Source organism: Rhinolophus sinicus, linkage group LG04, assembly GCF_036562045.2.
Source record: "Rhinolophus sinicus isolate RSC01 linkage group LG04, ASM3656204v1, whole genome shotgun sequence".
In the NCBI taxonomy this organism is placed as follows: Eukaryota; Metazoa; Chordata; class Mammalia; order Chiroptera; family Rhinolophidae; genus Rhinolophus; species Rhinolophus sinicus.
The window spans coordinates 93,890,174-93,910,644 of record NC_133754.1 but is presented as its reverse complement, the minus strand read 5'-3'; the positions used below and the strand labels follow the sequence as shown (position 1 = coordinate 93,910,644).

Here is a 20,471-nt window from a genome sequence, read left to right as displayed (position 1 = left end):
ATAAATTGAGTTAGAGATCCATCTCTAAACTTTTTATTATTTTATTGTAGTGTTGGGAAGGAAAAACTTTTCCTCTATCCTTTTAGCTTCAGTGACTTGGGGCTTGTGAAATTAACTGACGAGATTAATAGGAGGAAAGGAATACAAATTTATTAATACTTTTACATGCATGGAAGTTCACAGAACAGAAGTGAAACTCAAGGAACTTATATACCCTTCTTAACAAGGGAGAGAGTGTTTTGACTGCAAGGGACTCCACGTGGGTAGTGACTAAGAAATATTTAGGAGAACTAATGCAAGATAAGGGTTATTTTAATAAGTTGGTTTATGCAGTCTCACCTTGGTGCTGGCTCTCCATTTCCCATGGTAAGTGTTGTTCTTCTCATCCTAGTACAGGAGAGATGGGATATTTATGCCACTTCCACAAAGCTAAATTTATGCCCTGCTTTTAGACAGATAAGGAGATAAGACAGAGAACTCTTCCTATACAAGTTGATTCTTAATTACCTTTAGTTGAAAATAATCCTAATGCCAAAGTGGTGTATTTTGGGGTGGGATAGCCTCATCCTATTCAGTATGAATAAATAACTGATTACCACACCCTGAATGCTATATAGATTGTTGCTATTGTTTACTGCGACATAATTTTCAAGAAATAGAAACAACTCTTTGCTATAGATATAATAGTAAACTGAATTAAATATAAATATGTGTGTGTGTATATATATATATATATATATATATATATATATATATATATAGTGTTAATTGATATAAATGACACAAAAATGGAAACTTTATTTCTAGTAAAAGTAGTTTTGGTATTGGTTTTTGTAAATGGTTTAAGCTACAGATCAAGGAAAACTGAAATAATTGCCCATAATTATTGATATAAATGAAATAAAAATCGAAAACTTTGTTTCTAGTAAAACTTGTTTTGATACTGATTTCTGCACATCGCTTAAGCTACGGATCAAGGAAAGCTGAAGTAATTGCCCATAGCTGTTGATATAAATGAACTAAAAATGGAAACTTTATTTCTAGTAAAAGTTGTTTTGATGCTGCTTTCTGCACATAGTTTACGCTACAGATCAAGGAAAACTGAAGTAATTGTCCATAGTTGGGAATTCTGTATAAACTACGTACTTATCTTAATACACCCAAGGATTTTTAAGAAATATTTATGGAAGCTGAGGTTAGGTATGTGTCTTCATTTCAGGGATTATTTATTTTAGGCTAGGTGATGTTTCATTAGGCTTAATCCTTTACAGTTATGATACTACATTCATAAAGGAGACTACTATTTTTATGCCGTATATGAAATGTATGTTTGTGTTTATTCTAAAAATCAAGAGCAACACTTTCTTTGTCATTTTTTTTACTAGCTCTCTAAAAGTTTTGGGTATTTAAAAAAAGTACTGTTCTGATATTTAATAATATCAAACACTTGTTATTTAGATCTCTTGATCAGCACATAGTGCTAATGAAATTAAAGTCATGGGTATTATTCCCATGTGAAGCAGTGAGTTTTCCTTCCTATTTTTTTTCTGACTGCCCGTCTCATACTGGAAAAATAAGGGAACATAACATTTATTGAGCATCTAGTCTAAGCTGGTCACTGTTGGGGACTTTACATGAAATAGCTTCTTTAATCATCAACTTCCCTGTGAGACAGCTGGTGTTATACTGAGAAGTTACTTGCCAAGTCATGAATTTAGTAAGTGGCAGTGTTGGGATTTGGTCCCATGTTAGCCTGACTCCAAAGATTTGTGTTGTGATCAATTGTGTGTCAGTAAAAACTACTCTTTACATAGCATTTGAAAATAAACAGTGGTTATTTAGCCTGGTGCTAATGAATTGTTCCTTTTCTTCTTGGTAAGTGTCACCCTTAATCAGATATCTTCCTGGACTCTGTCACATTCCTTTAATTAGCTTTTATTTTATTTTCTGATTGGAAAGTTGGTAAATTTCTGTGATACATAAAGAGGAGAACTTGTATAAGGTAGGGACACTTAGGATATTATGGAGTAGAACTAGAGGTGGAAAAGTTGAATGGCATTAAGTTTGCTCCTGATTGTGTACCTAAGGGATAGGTTATTTTTGTGGAACAATTGGCATGAATTATTTTATCAAATAGGCTACAGGGCTATAGAATTGAAAACTCTAAAAATGTAAATATTACTTAAAACTTGCTTTTGAATATACTGATATCATCAAAACGATAATAAATACTTGTTTAATAGATATAAAATAGTTTCAAATATTTCAGTGCATGCTCTATAGGTGCTCCTTATGGATTGTTCATACGATAAATTTGGGTCCTATTTTCAAGGACATTATAGTCCAATGTTTATATATAACCCCTGATACTGAGAGGAACATATTTTTTTCTGATTATAAAAGTAAAAGATTCTCTTCTTAGAAAATTTATAGAATTGGAAAATATGTAAAGATAAAAAGAGAAGATTTATAAGCCCACAACTCAAAAGAGATACACTTTGAGAAACATTTTATTCAGTTCCTTTTCTCTCTATATTAATACAGATTAAACACGTCTTATGAGAAGTCTACTTATTTGCTATATTTGCTTTTAACTTTGAGAGTCTTTCCTGTTTTTTGTCTGAAGGTTTTATATGTTATTCTTTTTTTCTCCTAGGAATCACATTTATGGATTTATTGACTGAATTTACTTTTTTTTTTTTTCTGTTTTCCAACCATGAAATTCTGCTTTAACATTTATAATTACTTTTGTGATAACTTACTCGGGCTTACATTTTAAAAAGTTTCCCAACTTTTGAGTTAAATGCTTGATATATTTTTATTACTTTTTGCTTCTTAATGAAAGCCTTTTCAAGTAGGGATGCCTTTTCGTGAGCTGTCCTGGTAGCTGTCACTAAAACACTTCATCTCAAGCGGCTCCTGCCAGTTGGAGGGTCAGCCTTTGTTCTGGTCACCCAGACTTCATTTCTCTCAGGTGGAAGCCTGAAATCAGCGAATCTTCTCTTTTGCCCTTACCTCATCTGAAAATAAAAGTTATTTTTACCCCCTTTGGGTCTTGAGATTCTAAATTCACGTTCCGTGATATCACAGTTATTGGATACATCACAGTTGTCTACTCGGTAGCGATGATAGTACTTTGCTTCCTAGAACCAGAAGATCTCAGAGATCATAGTAACAATGTGGAAATGGGGGCTCAGGAGAAATAAACTGATGTACCTCGCATATTAAATGAATGCACTGCTGTCCATAGTTTAAGCAGGGGTCTAGCTCTCTTTCCGTATTGCCCCTTGGGCCTGATCAGTAATTCTGTGAGAAGCTATTGTAGGATTTCAGACAATAAATTCAGATAATAGATAAACATTAATTTAGTAAAAAGCTTGTTGAGAAAATGAGTATTATGATCTAAGTGATGGCTTAGGAAGATGAATTTGGTTGTGATATTCAGTGGTGACTTGAAGTGAGAAGATATTGTGAGGAAGCAAAAAAGAGGGATTTTGAAACTGCTCAGTGTGGTAGCTAGGGAAAATGAAAAGGTTTGCGTCTGAGATTGATGAGGAAGGAAGAAATATTAGGGCTTTACAATTAGAATCGAGAAAAAAGCAGAAGAATCAGGTAAAGTGAAAGCGTCGTTCTTATGGGGTGAAGAGAGTAATTATGGAAAAGGTTTTAGTTTAGGGAGATAGTTTTATTTTTTTAAATGGATTTTGGGGAAGGAAGAGATTTTCTTCTACCATGGTAGGTTATTTTGACTGGTCTAATAATTAAATTGACACGATATGATTAACAGGAAAAGCAACCAAATTTAATGACATGCATATGTACAGGAACTCCACATACACTAGAGAGTCAGAGACCCCATATACATACATCGGAGGTTCAGAGACAGAAAGGTAAAGTGAGGTGTGTTGGACACACTGAGCCAAAGAATGAGGTACCGTGCCTGGAGAAGGGCAATTCGCAGGACAATGCAAAGAGCAGACGTTCAGTAATTAGTTTTCCCTTCCCTATAGATAGGTCATAAAAATGTTACCTATGGTAATAGCTCTTACTATGGGCAAGGCCCCAATTTAAATTCTTTATGGGAGAGGTGAAAGTTTCTCTTGAGCTCACTTCAGGTCAAAACAATCCCCATGCCAAAGTAGCACATTTTGGGGAGGCTTCTTCCGAACCCCTTCAGGATGATTGTTCTTTTCCAAGAAGATGAAGTTTTGAGGGGTATATATCATATATATATATATATGCATTCTTACTGCTAAAAGTCAGCTCCTAGGTTTAGTTAGAACTTTTTTTGTTCTTGCATTTTTAAACTTTTCACCCATAATATAGATTGTGTTATTTTGATGGGAAGCAAATTGTAAAGACAGGCATGGGGGAGGTAAGACTCATTACAACCTTGAATAGTTCAGCACGATTGTGTTATTAAAAGTATTTTGGGTAGTATATGACTACTGATAACCCATGACTTGGATTAATACACTTTTATAATTGTTTATTTTTGTAAAATGAACCCAGTTGTGAATGTAATTAGTGAATTTTTAAAATATCTGGGTGCTGGAATTCCAAGATAATTTAATCATGTAAGAAATGAATAACAAAGTGATAAAACATAAAACAAAAATGGTTACTTCCTACTTCTTTTTATTTAGATGTTTTTATTTTCCTTTCATAAATTAAAGCCTTATTGCATTCATCTCATACATGAACAAAATTTACTTCAAAAATGTAGGTTTTTATTTTGTAATATGATTCCAGCTCTTTATGAGATTTATTGGTTTCTGTATTTGATCCCAGGTATCCTTAAAAAATGAATACCAAAAACCAACTCACAGTGTATATAACTACTTTTCACTCTTTTTTCAATATTCGTTTTTTCTTTTATGTGAACTAAAACATATTACTTTATATAACTAATATCATGTTAACTGATATAATACTGTTACTTAATTCAAGTCATGTGGCCTGAAAAAACAAAATCATGAGAAAAAAGCCTCAACAACATTATGAAGATTAAGAATAATTATAGTTGCAAAATATTTTAGAATTTAAATTATTCATTTTAAAACTTCCATATATATGAGTAAGACCCATATTATGAAAATTCTTCTGTGTGATCCAGTAGAGAACTTACATAATAACCTTATTTGAGTAACAGTATGTATAACAGGAATTCATGTGTGCAGATTTTATTTATCTTGTCACAGAGCACAGGTATATTTGTGACTGAATTTTAAGATTTAGATAAAAGGATGGGATGTAGATGTTAGATTTAAATATACAATCTTGGTTATCTTTTATTCATACATTTAAAAGTAATAATTTGTTACACAGTTACATTTAAGTTGAAGGAAATAAGTAAAGTTACATTTTTATATCAAAGCAGTCAACTCTTAAAAACCTCAGATATTAAAGTATTATTTACAATTAGAATTTCAAAGGTTAGAAATTAAATGCATTATGTTCTCATATAACTTTTTTGAGTAAGACTTTGATGTGATTGATTCCATACAATTTCTTTGTATATAGACACTGCCATATGTGTATATGAGGTCAGACAGTTAAGTTCGTGAACTTATTGCAACGATGTTGCTAACCTTTTTTATATCAGAGGGATTATTCATTATGAATTTGTACCAACTGGATGAACAGTTAATCAGGTTTACTATTTGGAAGTGCTGAAAAGGATGAGTGAAAAAGTTAGATGACCTGAACATTTCGCCAACATTTCATGGCTCTTGCATCATGACAGTGCACCAGCTCACATGGCACTGTCTGTGAGGGAGTTTTTAGCCACTAAAAAATAACGGTATTGGAACACCCTCCCTACTCACCTCATCTGGCCCCCGGTGACTTTTTTCTTTATCCGAAGATCAAGGAAATACTGAAAGGAGGATATTTTGATGGCATTTAGGGCATCAAGCGTAATATGGCGATAGCTCTGATGGCCATTCCAGAAAGAGTTCCACAGTTGCTTTGAAGGGTGGACTAGGCGCTGGCATCAGTGCATAGCTTCCCAAGGGGAGTACTTCGAAGGTGACCATAGTGATATTCAGCAATGAGGTATGTAGCACTTTCTCTAGGATGAGTTCGCAACCTTAATTGTCAGACCTCTCTCTCTCTCTCGCTCTCACTCTCTCGCGCTCTCTCTCTCTCTCTCTCTCTCTCTCTCTCTCTGTGGTGTATACATATGCACACACTAAAATATATAATGAAGATTATTAGTGAAGGGATTTTAAGGTTTTATGATGAAAAGTGGAGTTCATTTGTGTTTGAATCTGAGTATTAATCTAATGGGAGATACGCTTAATACAGTTATGCACTGCGTAACGTTGTTTTGGCCAACAATATATGAGAGGCCCAATAAGATAATAATGGAGCTGAAAAGTTCCTATCACCTAGTGACATCACAGCCCACCTATGACTTAAAGGATTGGCCTAGGACGAGGAGGTCGCAAAAAATCAACAAGGCTGTGGTTGAGATGGCAAATGACTTTGTGGTGGGTGTGGATGAAGGTGACATAGAAGAGCTTGCAGAGGGGGTTCCTGAAGAATTGACTCATGTGGTGGTGCTGGAACCGAACTGGAACATACAGCTGAAACTGCAGAAGAGAAAGAACACCTAAGAAAATTAACAGTGAAGGGTTTAGCAGAAGCTCTTGCAAACTCACAATCCTTAAAAAGTTTGAAAACATGGACCCCCAACACCAAAAGGTTTTCAGTAATAGAGAGGAATGTTTGTGGTGCATTATCTGCTTATAAGCAAATCTCTGATGGAAAAAAACAAAAACAAAAAAATAAGCAAATTAGTATGGACATATTTGTGAAAAGAGTGTCCTCAAGAAGAGCCTCAGGCAGGTCCTTGAGGAGGCCTTCCAGAAGAAAGCATTAGTTCCCATAGGGGATGACAGCACCCTGGTGTTACTGCCCCTGAAAACGTTCCAGTGGGACCAGAGGCGGAGGTGGGAGACTGTTGATGATCTTGACCCTGTGTAGGCCTCGGCTGATGTGTGGGTTTAGTTTTTAACAAAAAAATTTAAAAAGTGAAAAAATTTTTTATAAATAGAAAGCATATAGAATAGGATATAAAGAAAAAAAAACTTGTGCAGCTGTACAATGTGTTTTTATTTTAAGCTTAAATGTCATTACAAAAGAGTAGAAAAGTTAAAAAAATTTAAAGTTTATAAAGTTACAGTAAGCTAAGGTTGCTTTATTGAAGAAACTAAAATAAATTTAGTGTAGCCTAAGGGTACAGTGTTTATAGTCTACAGTATATACAGTCATGTCCCCTAGGCCTTCACATTCACTCACCACTCACTCACTGACTCACCCAGAGCAACTGCCCGTCCTGCAAGCTACACTCATGGTAAGTGCTCTATGCAGGTGTACCTTTTTTTTTTTTTTTTAATCTATTATACCGTATTTTTACTGTACCTTTTCTATGATGAGATATGTTTAGGTACATCAGTACTTACCATTGTGTTACAGTTGCCTACATTATTCAGTAGAGTAACAGCTGTGCAGGTTTGTAGTCTAGGAGCAATAGGCTGGGTATGCAGTAAGCTATAGCATCCAGTTTGTGTAAGTACATGCAGTGATGTTTGCACAATGATGAAATCGCCTGACAGTGCATTTCTCAGAACATACCCCAGTTGTTAAGCAGTGCATGACTGTAATTGATTCATTAGCTACTTGGATTTCTTGGTCCTCTCGCATGAACCAGGCACTGGGGATATATAATGGCATTAGGATATATAATGGAGAGTAACAGTAGGACTCTGTCCAGTAGGGGCTTATGTTTTTTTTGTGGAAAACAGGTGATAAACACAAAATCAAGTATAGATTGTAATTAGTGTTATGAATAAAGTAATATATTCTGATATAGACTAATGGAGACATACGTTAGGTAGTCAGTGAATGCCTCTTTGAAGAGATGGCAATTGAGACTGAGACCTGAAATATCAGAAAGAGCTGGTCATTGTTCACCTTCAATATTAAACACCAAAGTGAGAGGCAACAAGTGTTTATTTGAGATTAAAAAAAGAATTGCAATCGGGGCCATAGATTCAGCCAGATACCCAAATTATGTCCAGATTATGGAGTGAAGGCAAGAGGTTTTTATGAGAAAAGGAAGGGAAATAATTACATGCATAGAAGAAAGGATTTTCTGTTGGTGCTAAGCAGCTAGGTTATTCTTACCTAGACATGGCTGGTTACTGATTCTAAGGAACGTCCATAATCATCAATTCTTATGGTCAGGATGTCTGCTTTCCTGTTAGCTTTATAAAGAGTTGCTTATAAGACAATGTTGACCTAGCGCAAAGGCTTTATGCCGAGTTCAAACATTCCATGGTTTTAAGGAGTGAGACATGTAATAGAGTTCCTCTGGAATGACTGCTCTAGCTCTGTTTTAAAATGGCTCTGCTTGTGTCAACTTTTCACATCATTCAAAGAACCAGTGAAAGAACACTGCATACAGAGGCAATAATGAGCAAAAGGCCTGGGATCAGAATCTGAGTGATTGGAGTCTAATTAGCAAAGGGGAGCTGTGGGGAGCAACCCGAGATGAAATTGGTGAGGTAGACATGAAGATTTATTCCGGTTTTATAGACTGTGGGAAAGAGCTTATACTGTGTTATAGGAGTGGTGGGAAGCCACTGACAGGCTTTAAGCTCGAGGAGTGACATTTGTGTTTTAAAAAAGTTTAATTTTTCCAGCTGCGGTGGAAAGGGCAGAGGCAAAGGAAGTGGAGATCTGCTATAGGGCTTTGCTGTTCACAAGCTACGCACTGTTCTTTTTTTAAAAAATTACTAAATAAAGTGATGAAACTAGACTTAAGAGAGTCTTGTTTCTAGTTGTTTGCAGTAGGGTTGTTTGTAGAATATTATGGTAAAAATGCATGAATCTATGTTTTCATTTCCCTTGGGTAAATATCTAAGAGTAGAATTACTGGGATGTATGGGTAAATGTATGTTTAACATTATAAGAAAATTGCCAAATTGTTTTCCAAAGTGACTGTGTCATTTTCTATTCACACTAGAAATGTGTGACAGTTCCAAATGTTTCATATCCTTTTCAACACTTGGTAATTGTCAGTGTTTTTTATGTGAATCTAGTGGGTATGTAAAGTAGCTTAATTATGGTTTTAATTTGTGTTTCTTAATTACAAATGATATTAAGCATTTTTTCATGTGCTTATATAGCATATTCTTATATCTTTTTTTGAAATATGTTTAGATCTTTTGCCAATTTTTTTAAAAATTGGATTATTTGTCTTTTTATTATCAAGATGTGAGAGCTTTTTATATATTCTGGAGACAAGTCCTTTATTAGATACATGATTTCCAAATATTTCTTCTCAAGCTGTGGTTTGTCTTTTCATTTTTGTAATAGTATATTAATTTTGCAGAAGTCCAGATTATCATTTTTTAATGCAGTTTTGTTTTTTTGGGCCTGTTTAAAAAATATTTGCCTAATCCAAAGTCAACAATTGTTTTTCAAGGATGTTTTATAATTTTAGCTCTCACATTTGTGAATGGTATAAAGTAAGAGTCAAAGTTCATTTATTGACATATGGATGTCTAGTTGTTTCTCACTATTTGTATATACTGTTCTTTCCCCATTATTTGATGCCTTTGTCTATAATTGATCATCTATTGATTTTTTTTTTTTTTGGGTCTTTTTCTGGACTTTCTGTTATGTTGTATTAATACGTATGTTGAGTCTTATAGCAGTACCATGTTGTCTTGATTCAAGTGGCTTTAATAGTAAGTCATAAAATGTGGTAGTTCGGGGCATCTCAAATTTGTTCTATTTCAGATTTGTTTGGGCTAATATAGACCCTTTTTATTTCCATATACATTCTAGAATCAGCTTGTGAATTTCTAACAAAAAGACAGCCACAGTTTTGATTAGGAATGTGTAAAAATTTGGGTGGAATTGACATCTTCCAGTCCTTGCAGATGATAATAGTTTTACATGTTTAGGTTTTAGTTTTATTTTTTCTCTTTTTTGAAAAAAATCTCAATTTTATACTTTTAAGCTTACAGATCTTACAAATGTATTCAGCATAATGCTGAATATAAGTGGTTGGAGAAGACATCCTTGCCTTATTCCCGAGTAGTACACCATCATTTACCATTAAGTATAATGTTAGTGGTAGGTTTTTCATAGCTGCCTTTTATCATGGTGTGGAAGTTTCTTTACATTCCTGGTTTTCCTAATAAATTGTTTTGAATCTTTTCAAATGACATTTCTGTGTCTTTTGAAATGATCTTATGGCTTTTGTTTTTAGTCTCTTGACAGGGTGAATTACATTGTTTGATATGCTGATTGGTAATATAAACCTGCATTCCTGGGATGAATGTACTTGGTCATGATGTATATAATTCCTTGTTTTTTTTTAATGTGTTGCTGGATTTGCTTTGCTTTATATTTTGCTAATTTTTCTGTGCATGTGTGTTTGTGTGTCTGTGTTCATGAGGGTTGTTTAGTTGTAGTTTTTTTTTTTTTCCTCTGATAAGCTTTTCTAGATTTATTATCATGGTATTGTTGGACCACAATGAGTTTGGAAGTGTTCTTTTTAAAATTTTGGGAAAAGGTTGTGTAGAATTGATAGTAATTATTTTTTTTAAGTAATCGTTAGAATTTATCTGTGAAATCATATGGATCTTGGGTTTTGTTGGTGAGAAATTTTGTTAACCACAAATTTAATTGTTATAATTAACATAGGACTAGTTAAGTTTTCTATTTCTTAAGCATACTTTGGTAGTTTATATCATTGAAATGATTTGTGTTTTTCATTTAAGTTCTCAAATTTATAGGCAGAGTTATTTAGCAGGATCACTTCTTATCCTTTTACTGTATGTAGGATCTATAGTGATGACTCCTTTGTTTGTGCTAATTTGTATCCCTGCCACACACACTTTGATTCATCTGGCTAGATAAATTGAAGAACTGGCATTTGTTTCATCATTTTCCTCCTTTTATATCTTTGATTTGTTTCATTTTAATTATCTTTTCCTGTTTTACTTTGGGTGTAATTTGCTCTTTTTTGTTCTAGTCTTAATGTGGAACCTGAGATGATTGATTTGAAATCTTTCTTCTTTAGAAATATAAGCATTTAATGCTATAAATTTTTCTGAAGCACTATTTTATCTCCATCCCATAAATCTCGATATGTTGTGTTTTCATTTTCATTTAGTTAAATTAAAAAAGAATTCCTGGTTACCTCTTCTTTGACCGAGAGGTTATTTAGAATAAGTTTCCAGATACTTTGGTATTTTTTTCCCTGATGTATAATTTTACTGATTGTTATGCTAATTCTACTGTGACCAGAATTTTGAATTTCATTAAGATGTCTTTCATTGACATCCCAGGATATTCTTATCTTGGTGAATATTTGGTGTGCACTTGAAAAGTATATGTTTTACTGTTGTTGGATGGAGTGTTTTATATGCCTGTATAACAATTCAAGTTGGTTGATAATGTTCGTTAAGTCTTCTATATTCTTAATGATTTATTTAAGAAATTGTTTTTTGGTCTACTAAATCGACTAATTACAGAGAGAGAAGTATTGAAATTGCCAACTAAATTGTAGATTTCTCTGTTTCTCTTTTCATTTGTATTAGACTTTGCTTCCTACTTTTTGAAGTAGGTGCATTCTACCATTATTAGATGCATTCATAATTAGGATTGCTATGTAATTTTGATGAATCAACCCATTTCTCCTTATAGAAAATTCCCGGTTATTTTCTTTTATAAAGTCTACTTTGTCTGATATTAGTATAGCTACACCATTTTCAATTGTGTTTGTATAGTGTGTCTTTTTCCATCCTTTTGCTTTTAACCTGTTTCTTTATTCTTTAATTTTGGGCGTTGGCAGTGTTAACCAAAGTAGAGGTTCATCCTGTAAAAAAGAACAAAAAGCATTTATTTGAGGAAAAAGAGTTACAACCTGGGAGAGACAGATTCAAGTAGCAATCTAGATTGTGCTCCAGAGAGAACAGAGAAAGGCAGGGTTTAAAAAGACAAAACCACCTGTACAGTTCTTCCATGCAAATGAAGGATTGCTGGCTAGGTTAACAGGGATTGGTTAGTTCCAATTTGTAAAGGAGGGGGGCAGAAACTTCAAGGAGGAGGTCAAGTTCATGTGTGTTCATGCAGCAGTTGCTCTAGGATGTTCATGACTCAGCCTTGAGCTGAGTTAGCAACAGATTGGCAACTGAATAGTAACTCAGAACTGATGCAGAGGATGTGCATAGGCCCCACTTCCTTAAGAGTCTCTCTATTTTAAGTGCCTGTCTTAGAAAATGCTTATTTTATTTTCTCCATTATCCCCAAACTCTTGCTTATGTGCTAGCTGCCTGGTTTTATAAATAAAGTTAACTTATAAACTTTAATATTAAGGAGTGCTGGAACACAGCCACACCTTATCATTTACATATCGTATGTGGCTGTTTACAAGTTACAAATGCAGAATTGTGTAGCTAGAATAGAGACCATATGGCTTGGAAGTCTAAAAGTTTTACTGTATGGCCCTTTAAGAAAAAGTTTGCTGACCTCTACATTTTTTTTGGGGGGTGGGGTGTATAGAATACTGTTGGAGCTTGCTATATATATTTTATACATTGTTGCAATCTCTGCGTTTTAAGTGATGATTTTAGATTATTTACATCAGTGTAACTCATATGACCACATTTCAGTTGGCTACCTTTGCTGTTTATTTTCTATTATCATATCTTTCTTTCTGTTTCATTTTTCATGTCCTGTTTTAAGTTAATTGAATATTTGTTATGATGTTTTACATCTATTGATTTATTAATTATACATATTGGTTTCTTCAATTTTTTCTTTTTTTAGGTTCACAGCAAAATTGAAGGGAAGCTACAGAGATTACCCACATACCCCTTGCCTCCACACATGTATAGCATCCCCCCATTGTCAACATCCCCCACCAGAGTGGCACATTTGTTATAGTCAACGAACCTACATGATTACATCATAATCACCCTAAGTCCATAGTTTACCTTATTGTTCACTCTTGGTGTTATACATCCTGTGGATTAGACAAATATATAATGACGTGTATTCAGCATTATAGTGTCATACAGAATATTTTCATTGCTCTAAAAATCCTCGTGCTGCACCTATTCATCATCCCTTTCTTCATGAACCCCTGGCAACCACTGCTCTTTTTATTGTCTCCATAATTTGCCTTTTCCAGAATGTCATATAGTTGGAATTATACAGTATATAGTGTTTTCAAATTGGCTTCTTTCACTTAGTAATGTGTAATTAAGATTCGCCATGTCTTTTCATGGCTTGATAGTGCTTTTCTTTTTAGTGCTAAATGGTATTCTATTGTTTGTATGTACCATTAACCCACTGAAGGACATCTTGGTTGCTTTCCAGTTTTGGTAGTAGTTATGAATAAAGCTGCTATAAACATCTGTTTGTATAGTTTTGTGTGGACACAAGTTTTCAGCTCCTTTGAGTAAATACCATGGAGCATAATGCTAGATTTTATGGTAAGAATATACTTAGTTTTGTTAAGAGACCACCAAACTGTCTTCCACAGTGGCTGTACCATTTTGTATTCTGAACTGCAATGAATGAGAGTTCCTGTTGCTCCACTTTTGCACCAGCATTTGGTGTTGTCAGTGTTCTGGTTTTCGGTCACTCTAAAAGGTGTGTAGTGATATCTCATTGTTTTAATTGGCATTTCCCTGATGACATGTAATACGGATAGAGCATTTTCTCATAATCTTATTTGCAATTTGTGTATCTTCTTCAATAAGGTGTCTGTTAAGGTCTTTAGTATTTCTTTTTTACATTTAGTGCTTTTTTTTTTTTCTTAGAGTTTACAATATGCATCATATTGTAATAATATGATAATACAGTAAGTTAACAATATGCATCATTAACTTACTGCCTTCTGCCTTCAAATGATATTCCACTTCAACTATGGGATAAGAACCTTTTAAAAGTACACTTATATTTCTTTCCCCTTTCCTGTCTTTTGTGCACTTGGCTATCATTGTTTTTCCTTCTAAATGTGTCATAAATCCCTTATATACTGTTCTTATTTTTTGCTTCAAATAGGTATCTTTTAAAGTGTTTTTAAAAATGAAGAAAGTCTTTTGTATTTAACAACAGACTTAACAATTCTGGCACTAGTCAATTTCTTGTGGCATTTCAGATTTCCATCTGGTATCATTTTCCTTCTGGAAGAAGTTACTTTAACATTCCTTGTAGTAAAGCCTGCAGGCAATGAGTTCTCTCAGCTTTCATTTGTCTGTGGAAGTCTTTATTTTGTTTTTATTTATGAAATGGATTTCTTAGGGTTTTCAGTGTTAGGCTAGCAGTTAGAATTTAATAGCATATGATGGTTTGGTAATTTAATTAACACTTCTAATTTTTACTTCATCTTACATGTCAGTTGGCTCTATGTAAGCAGCTAAGTGTACTGTATGTGTTCGTTATAGTCATATTATGCAATTATAAAGGTGGTTTTACTGCTTTTAATCAACTGCATGTTGTTTAAAATATATTTTAAATAAGTCACTTATTGTATGATAGTCACTCCCTTTGTTTTCTCCTCCCCTTCCTTAGAGTTTTTTGGATTGTATTTGTAACAGCATTTGTTATACTCTTGGGTATAGTTATTTTTATACTACAGAAAGATTGCCAGTAGATATTACTTTGTAGAGAGGACTGGTGTGAAGGAGATAGGAAACAAGTAATTTTCTTTCTTTCTATTTTTTTTTTTTACTTAGTTTTTCAGCTGGGTTTAGGATCATTAACTGTTATTATGTTCATGACCAAATTATATTCTCCTGTTATTTACTAAACACATATCTAAAAGTCCTTAATTTTTAGGCTAATGTTTACCTGCAGATCTCGAAGGTTAGATGACTGGTGGAGGTACATATTTATATCCCGGGGGTGGTCTCTCTGGTATAGATTCACTTGTTAATTCTTTATGATATTGACAAGTTAAAACAAATTTCGAGGCTGATATTAGCTTTGGGACCTTAGGCAAGTTACTTATGCCAACTTCAATTTCATTGTTTGAGATACTCATCTCACAGAGTTGTGAGAATTAAAGGAGGCTATTCATGTACAAAAATTACTCAGCACATAATAAATGTTCCCAACATCACACTTTGTATTATGTTTCCACATTTTTATTTTTGTAAAATTTCATATAAATATTGCTTTATTTTGAAGATGTATTCTTTAGAAATTCATAGTTCAAGAGCTTTGTAATTTAGGTTATATCTGTTTCTACAAGTAATTTGATTGACTTACAGTAAAAAGACATCTGTTCACTAAGAAAAAAAGCAGAAAAACAGAATAGAGGGAGAAGATAATCAAGATAAATGTAGTTACCAAATTTTGAACATTACATTAATGTATTCTTTAGATGGGACATCTTTTCTTGTTTCTTTGCATCTCTCTCATGATTTTTGTGTTGTAAACTGGACATTTTGAATATTGTAATTTGGAAACTCTGGAAATCAGATTCTTCTCACTTCTTCCTTGTGTTTGTTATTGCTGTTGTGGGTTGTTTGCTTAGTGACTTTTCTAAACTGTATTCCGAAGCTCTGTATTCTCTGTCATGTGTGGCCGCTGAAGTCTGTGTTCTGTGTTCTGTTTTTTTTTGGTGGTGAGCAGGCGGGTATTTTGACAGTTTTACCTTAAGTGCCTGGAGCCAAGGAAAGGAGAAAAGAAGGAAAAAAGAAGAAAATACTCCCTCCATCTTTGCAGACTTGTTTTGTGTTGGGATATTCCTTCAGTTCTTAGGCTGTTTACAACTCTGCCTTAGCTTTTACTTCCTACAAGTGAAAGCTTAGGGTCTTTTAAGACATTTTTGGAATGTGCAACTTGCTGTGAGCATGAATGTGGCTTTCTCAATTCTTCTGTGTATGTGAGAGTTTTTAAAAGACCTTTTACCCACATGTATTTCCTTTCCCCACTTCTTCCTTCCCAGGCTTCCAGGTTTATCTATTGCTTGTCCCAAGTATTATCTCTTGTCCCAGACTGATGCAGCTAATACCTGGGCTGTTGAATGCTGTCAACAAAAGTTTCCCTGCTCTGGGGATATTCTGAGTTGGGTGAAACAAAAGGAACTCTTTGTATGTGTCCTACGGGAGCGTCAGATAGCTGAGACCCACCACAACAATTTTTGAGAACAAGTTCCCTGCGACTCCCTGTGGGAATAGCAGCCCTCACTACAGTGTAGGCTGTTGTCCTCATGACTGTTTTTAGTCTGGGGTGTGGGCGATTCCAGGTGGAACAATGCTTTTTATCACAAAACAGTGGCTGCGTCTTCACCAAGTCTTCCCATGGTGGTCGTATGTTTTTGACTTGATTCCAGAATTCTTTAGAAGTTCAGTCTGATAGTTTTTGCCAGCTCATTAGTTTTTTAAGTAAGACAGAACCCTGGGGTTGCCCTCTATGCCATTTTTTGGTGATGTCACTCCTACAATTCTTTTTCAAAGGAAGATGTTGTAAAGCAGTTTCACTTTAAAATAATTAGAAATTGGTAGTAGAAATATATTTAAGACTGATTTTAACAATTGTGTGTAGTATATTTATCGTTAGTCAATAACACAAATCAACTGAATTTTACCTGTGAAACCTTACGTATTTTCCATGTATTGATAGAAAAAATGTAAGGCCAGGGAGTGGTATAAAGAGGAATGAGAAAACATCATTTTTGGCTTTGTGGTCATTTTGGAACATTAAATAAGATATATGGCAATAGGAGCAATTCATTGCTGAAGGAGGAGTCGAGGTCAGTGGAAAGTCTGGCTTTCAGCTTGGTGACTGACCAGCATTAGTGAAGCCTTCCGCGGGTCTGTTTAACTCCCTCCTGTTCTCCCATCCTGCCATCTTCCCATTCCATGTTAAATACTGAATAATTTACTGGGCTTGATAGGGTGCTAGTGGTGTAGAAATAGTCGATAGTTAGATAGAAATTGTCCTTACCCTACAAAGCTTATTGTAATATGGGACCTAGAGAGAAATCTGTAAACACCTATGACATCATGTAATGATAGCTGTGGTGTGCATGGATCATAATGTGAGTTCAGAGAAAGGTCATCTTTGTGGTTACTGGGGAGGCTGTCTGGATTAAGTGATATCTAAACTGATAATTGGAGGTTTAATGGAAGTTAACAAATTTAAGAGGTGCGAGAGAACCCTGTGCCATGCATTGCTAGTAACGTATCTGAAGAGTTTTAGATGAAGTGAGAGATGGCATTGCAGAAATGTTCTTTATGACAGTAGGTAGGGAATGGGAAATAGAGGAAGCTGGATCTAGGGTGTCAAATTGGGACTTTAGAAGCAATGTTATCTAGTTTGGAGTTTGTTCAGCAGAGTAAGTTGCAAAGAAATCCAACTGGTTAGTAATTGTCCAATTTGATCTAATTAATGAACACTGAATTACCCCATATGATCCTAATAATATAAGGTTCAAAACAGAGATATTCAAAGACTCTATATTTAAAAAAATAAACAAGATATTTAAATTGCTAATAATTATAAAAACAATACTTTCATAAGATATTTCCACGTCAGCATTTTATATGCAAATTTTTGTACAGTAATTAAAAAAATTATTTAAGTATAGTTGGTATACAATTTTATATTAGTTTTAGGTGTACAACATGGCAATTCAGTTTATATATCTTATAACGTGATCAGTAAGATATGTCTAGTAACTATCTGTCACTGTGCATAATTATTAGCTATTATTGACTATTTTTTTATGATGCTGTACATTACATCCCTGTGGCTGATTTATTTTATAACTGGAAATTTGTACGTCTTACTCAACTTCATCTTTTCCACCCATTCCCCCCTTCCCTCTGGAAACCCATCGATTTGTTCTCCGTATCTATGGATCTGTTTTTGTTTTGTTTGTTCATTTGTTTTGTTTCTGTGTAGATTTCACATATAAGTAAAGTCATATGGTATTTGTCTTTCTCTGTCTGACTCATTTCACTTAGCATAATACCCTCTAGGTCTATCCGTGTTGTTGCAAATGGAAAGATTTCATTCTTTTTTATTACTGACTAATATTTCATTGTGTGTGTGTGTGTGTGTGTGTGTGTACCATATCTTTTTTATTCATTCACCTATGGATGGATACCTAGGTTGCTTCCATATCTTGGCTATTGTAAATAATGCTGCAGTGAACATAGCAGTGTACATACGAGCATCTTTTGAATTAGTGTTTTTGTGTTAGTAGCGTTTTATAACCACATTTTATCATGGTTCTTGGTTATACCAGATTATGCTAAAGCACTTAGAACTTGTTTAGATTAGTCTGAAAAAATTGTTCAGTGTTCCTCTACTTTAGTGAATACTAATTTTTAACAGAGATTTATTCAGAGGCTGATAGGCTTTAACCTTGGAATCTGCTTCTAATAGTTCAATTAGTAAATGCCCACATCACTGCTTTTCAAACCTATTTATTTCTCTATATGATTCACTTCTAGAGAGCATCTTCTGAGTTACTAATTACTGGTCTACAAGGTTCATAGTTGTCACACAAATCTATTGCACTTGTAATAATGAATAAGCAAGCAGTTCTTTGGTAAGGCTGTGGCATAGTGAAAATGTTGTTGGTTTTCATAGATCTACAAGTAATAGCTAAGAGAGAACCTAATCCATAATAGTTTAGCATTTGATGGAAATTTAAGGCTTAAGCTGGCCGTTTCATGTACGTTAGATGTATGTGATCAGGTGACTACATCCTTTAGCTCAAAGCTGGGTTTATAAGATAATTGATACTAGCTAACCTTAACTAAATATATGCCTAACTTTGTTCCTAAGTGCTTATGACCCAGTTACTTTATTTAATCCTTATAAAACAGATTACATAAGAACTTTTATTCCCATGTTGTTGATGAAGTAACTGAGGCTTAGAGAAGTAGCATCGTTAAGGTCATACCACAAGTGAGTTGTGCAGCTTGAAACTTGAATCCAGGAAATCTAAATTCAGAGTCAACCGCCCTTGTAGTGGTTATTGTTAATAAACTAGTAGTAGTAGGAGGAGTTGAAGTCGTTTCATACATAGAAGCAAAAAGCAGCCGTTAACCACAGACTATCCAGTAAAACAGGTCAGAAGATATCATGAAGGCTAGTTTCTTATAAAGTTGAATTTTGCAGTTGTTACAGAGAAAAATGTGTATAGAGTATATTTTGAAATGTGAGAATATTTTGTTTTAAAATTCTTAAATTTTGGAAGACTTTAAAAATATTCTTAAATGAGATTTTATTGCTTGTATGGACTTGTGTGAAGACAGACTTACTGGGTTTTGATTCTGGATCCTCTACCTACTAGTTCTGTGATCTTTTGCAACTTAGTTAAACTTTCTTTGCCTATGATTCCTTATCTGTAAAATGAAGATAATAATAGTGTCTTTCTCATAAGTTGTAGTCAGAGTTAAATTATAAAATATGTGTAAAGCACTTAGAATAGTCTAAATGTACGACTAGGTGGTGGTGTTGTTATTATATTATTTATCCCATTTTTATCATACCGTGTGGTCATTCATCTATAGTAATGAACACCTTTCATTGATGGAAAACTAATTCTACTTTTTGAATTTAATTTCTAGTCCCTATCTGCCCTAATCTTACTTTTCCTTTGTTTCCTCTTTGCCAACTCCTCACAATTTATGTTTTCTTTTATGCTTTATGTACTTGTAAGCCAACTTCAACCTTTTTTTAGATAGAGTATGCATACTATATACATATGTACATCTTTATTCTTGGAATTTAGTAGTATTAGCACACGGGCTGGTTTTTGTTTTTTTGTTTTTGGTCCACGGATATGGTCCTAGTTCCTAGAACAGTAAGTCCTAGTTTTTTAATAAAATTTTTGTTGAACGAATGAATAAATAACTTCCAAATTATCAGGTACTTTGTATATGGCTATTATTGTCTTCCTAAATTTTCCATTCTCTAGACTAAGAAGACATCCAGTTCGTCAATGTTAAGAATGGTACTTATAACTGAATATAATAAATAATTCATGTACTATTGATCAGTAGAGAATAGTGTGTCATTGTATTATATCTATTATTCTGTGTGTATTTGTCTATCACTATACTTAAAGTTGCATTTGAAAGGGACAGTAATACTTTTGACTTATTTGGCATAATGCCACAAGTCAAACATACTGCTGTTAACACACCTTTATCATGTCACAGTTCTTTAAAAAGTATTACAAGATATTAGGTATTTCTCTGTTAAACTTCTTTTTAAACATTGATTCTATTATTTCAACATTTTCGTATTATTACTTAACATTTATCCTTAGTGAACTCTGCATCTTCTAGTGTTTATCACTTTTTAAGAGCCAAACTCCTTTTTATAGGAATTTCTCCTGAATCTCACTCAGTAGTCATATGCTGTTTTACTCTGTTCTTGTAGATTTGAAATCACCTTTGTCCATTAAA

The 20,471-nt window shown here is 33.9% G+C and overlaps 1 protein-coding gene and 1 long non-coding RNA gene across 11 annotated transcripts in view; one reads left to right on the top strand and one right to left on the bottom strand.

Annotated features, from left to right (window-relative positions):
- NBEA (neurobeachin) overlaps window positions 1–20,471 on the top strand; it is a 661,793-nt gene that overhangs the window by 47,498 nt on the left and 593,824 nt on the right. The gene's annotated exons all lie outside the window — the stretch shown is intronic.
- The window catches only part of LOC109449832 (uncharacterized), a 265,241-nt gene continuing 250,897 nt past the window's right edge, over window positions 6,128–20,471 (bottom strand). Inside the window, exons 7-8 of one of the 4 annotated variants that reach the window (XR_012495586.1) lie at window positions 7,470–11,902; window positions 6,128–6,596 (exon numbers count right to left, since the gene is read on the bottom strand). This is a non-coding gene — a long non-coding RNA (uncharacterized LOC109449832). Of the gene's footprint in view, window positions 6,597–7,469; window positions 11,903–15,226; window positions 15,327–20,471 lie in introns of those variants that run through there. The other 3 variants (XR_012495587.1, XR_002137760.2, XR_012495588.1) reach the window with 3 other exon arrangements.